The following is a 3,827-nucleotide window of genomic DNA, read 5'->3' as shown; positions in this document are numbered from 1 at the left end:
GACTGGGGTAATCGGGATGGGTGTGTCAGAGGCGGTGCGGTTGGCGCAGGATAGAGCAGGGTTTAGAGCTGTTGTGCATAGGGTCGCTATGAGTCGGAAATGACTCGATGGCACAACAACAACATCACATTAACAAAGTAAATAACAAGTAAAATTACATGATTCTATCAACTGATGCAGAAAAGGCTTATGACAAAATTCAACACCCCTCCCTAAATTAAACCATCAGTAAAATAGGAATAGAAAGGAATTTGCTCAAGACAGTGAAAAGGATAAATTAGAAAACAAGAGCCAAAGTCATTGCCAATGGAGAAAGACTAAAAGCATTCTCCTTACAAACAAAACCAGACCACGATGCCCACTGTCACTACTTCTATTCAATATTTTATTGGAAGTACTTGCTAGAGCAATGTAAAAAGAGAAGGGAATAAAAGGCGTTCAGATGAGGGGAAAAGATGGTAAAACTGTTGCTATATGCACACAGATAACCCCAAAGACTTAACAGAAAAAAAAAAAAACAAACTTGTTTGACCTAGTAGATCAGTTTAGTAAAGTGGCAGGATAAAAGATCCAGATAAAAAAAAATCAGTGGAATTCCTCCACAGTTACAAAAAGAACTCAGAGACAGAAGCCAAGAAAACAATACAATTTGCAATAGTCAACTATGAATTGAGATACTTGGGAATAAACCTAACTAGAGATACAAAAGATCTTTATAAAGAAAACTATAAAACATTACTGCAAGAAACAATAAGAGATTTAAATATGGAAAGATGTTCCCTGTTCATGGATAGGCAGATTCAATATTTTGAAAATAACAACCCTGCCAAAACCAATCTACATGTTTAATGCAATCCCAATACAGATACCAAATTCATACATTGAAAAGGCAATTGGGAAAAGCTTATTGGGAGAGGAAAGAGACCCCAAATTAACAAAGCACTTATGAAAAGCAAAAATTAAGTGGTTGACATAGGAATGCCTGATCTCAAAACCAGCTATATTAACCAAAACAACACGGTACTGGTACAAATACAGACACATAGAACAATGGAATCTAATTGAGAACCCAGAAATTAACTCATCTATCTGTGGTCAAGTGCTGAATCTTGACATCTCAATTTCAAGAAAACAAAAATTCTTACCACTGGACCGATAGGTAACATTGTGATGCATGGAGAAGAGACTGAAACTGTTAACTTCATCTTACTTGGATCCACAAATAACACCCTTTGTACCAGCAGTGAGGAAATAAGGAGAGAGGGACATCATCCTTGGGAGGTTACAGAAACAGTGCAGGAGAGGAAGAACCTTGATGAGATGGATTGATTCTGTCATTGGGGTAATGGGGTTAAGCGTGTCGCAGACAGTGAGATTGGCAAGGGATAGAGCAGGGTTTAGGGCTGTTTCTATGAGTCACAAGTGACTTGACAGCACATAACAACAACAACAACAACATTGCACTGGGAAAGTCTGTAGTTAGAGACCTCTCCAAATTATTAAGGAGTATGAAGTGAGTTTGAGGACTAAGATGCATCTGATTCAGGTCATGGTCTTTCTGATCACTTACTATGCATCTGGGAGCTGGACAATGAATAGGGATGACAGAAGAATTGATGCCTTTGAGTTGTGGTGTTGGAGAAGAGCAATGAACATCCTGTAGATGGCCAAAGAACAAACACATGTGTCTTGGAGAGAGTGCAGCCAGAGTGCTGTTTGGAGGCAAAGATGATGAGACTTTGCCTCACATACTTTGAGCATGTTGTTAGGAGAGGCTGTTCCTTGGAGAGGGACATGATATTGACAAGGATAGAGGGTCAGTGAAGGAGAGGAAGACCCTCAACCAGGTGTATTGACATGGTGACTGTCACAATGGGCTCTAGTTTGTCAGGAAGTGGGAAGATGGCACACGATAAGATAGATTCACATTTGCTCATAGAGTTGCTATGAGTCATACTCAAATTTATGGCACCTAACAGCAGCAATAACAATCTATGGTCAATTGATATTTGACAAGGAAACAAAAGCTTTCAAACGAGGAACCAATAACCTCTTCAAGAATTGATGCTGGCAAAACTCGACTGCTATCTGGAGAAAGGTGAAGCAGAATCTCCCCCCATACACATCCGACCAATGTGGATCAGAGACCTAGGGGTAAAGCCCCAAACCACAAAGATCATAAAAGATAAAATGGGTCCAAACGTAGGAGGCCTACCTTACGGTATAAACAGATTGGCAAATACAGCCAGAAATGCACAACAGGAGACGATAACACTGATGAATGGTCCCTTCTATAGGATGAAAAGAAAACCCACTGACTAAGAACAACATTTGGCAATGCCATCTCAAACAGGGGTCTCATAACAAAAGTTTACAGAATGCTCCTGGGCCTCCAGAAGAAAAAGACTGACAACTTAATTGTAAAATGGGTAAAAGACATGGGAAGACTTTTTTATAGAAGAAGACATTTGGATGGCCAACAGACACACGAAGAAATGCTCAAAATCACTGGCAATCAGAGATGCAAATAAAATTTACAATGAGATACCATCCGACCCCAGTAGTACTGGATTCAAATCGTGGTCTTTGTGTTGGCAGTGTAACTCTTTACCAACTAGACCACCAAAGCTGCCTGCCAAGGATCCCAGCAGGTCTTAAAAGCAAGAAAGAGAAGCCAGACCAGTTATTCCCCAACTCCTTGCCTTCAGAACAAGCAAGATTCTTAAGAATGGAAGCGTGATTGGGGGGTGAGGTGGGTGGGGTGGGGGGAGAGGAACTTGCTCCTGGAGGCAGTGGTAGCTCAGGAGCAGACTTCCCCTCTGCCATGAAGAGAAAGGGTTTGCTTCCTGCCTAAAGGATCCCTCCCACAGCCACTAGCTGCCTGTCCAAGAGGAGTTCCTGTTCCTGTGAGCCTCATGAATAAGACTGACTAGGAAGAGAGGTGTAGCACTCTACCTTAAATATCAACCAATGAAAATCTTATGAATGACCACAGTCCCAACTGCAAAGGCTGTGGGAACAGAGGTGGATGAGGCAGTCATAGCTTCTGTCATGAATGTGGTCAGCGGTGTTCTTGAGGTCAGAAAAAACAACAATAGTGCTCAGATAGGTCCCTAAAAAGAGACCTGTGTCCAAGCCACCAGCCCTGTGCTTTCTGTAATTAGTTGGAGGAAAAACCGAGTCCTCAGTGAGTTACAGAATCTAGTCCCAGAGGGTGCTCCAGTCCCTCTGCCTAACTTGCCTCCAGAGTGAAATCTATTAGGGAGATGGGCTTGGCCGAGCATCTCAGAGCATAAACAGAAGGGCTTTGCCGCGCCCCCAGGAGCCATGCAGGAGAGCGGCAGAGGGGGCTCTGCAGCCGCGGTGGGAGGGCAGGCAGGCCCCCTGGTATGTGAGGACACGTGGTGGTGGCCAGTCCTCCAGGAGATGCCAGTACATTAGGCAGGACCTTGGTGAGGACTGCCGAACACTTAGACTCAGGTAAGTGGATTCTGGGAGCCCACACAGCCCTTGGAGGTCACTTCTATGTCCCATCAATTAGCTGCTGGTTTCTAATATCCTGAAGTAAATGTTTGAAAAGCATGAAATTGTGAAAGAAGTTGTCTGAAACAACACAATCTCCTCAAGGACACTTGCTCTTAGATGCCTTCACGCTGTCTGACTCACAGTGGCCTGTGGACAACAGAGCGAAGCATGTCCAGTCCTGTGCCACCCGGCCTGTCTCCACTGTGTTCATTCATCTAGTCCAGGGTCTTCCTTCCTTCACTGAGAGACGACAGATAAATTCATCCTGGAGGTGACGCTGAGACGCTGAGGAAGACATTCTT

Source organism: Elephantulus edwardii, unplaced genomic scaffold (genome assembly GCF_000299155.1).
Source record: "Elephantulus edwardii isolate Elephantulus edwardi_28Jun2011 unplaced genomic scaffold, EleEdw1.0 scaffold00024, whole genome shotgun sequence".
NCBI classification, from domain to species: Eukaryota; Metazoa; Chordata; class Mammalia; order Macroscelidea; family Macroscelididae; genus Elephantulus; species Elephantulus edwardii.
This window is presented reverse-complemented; position numbering follows the sequence as displayed.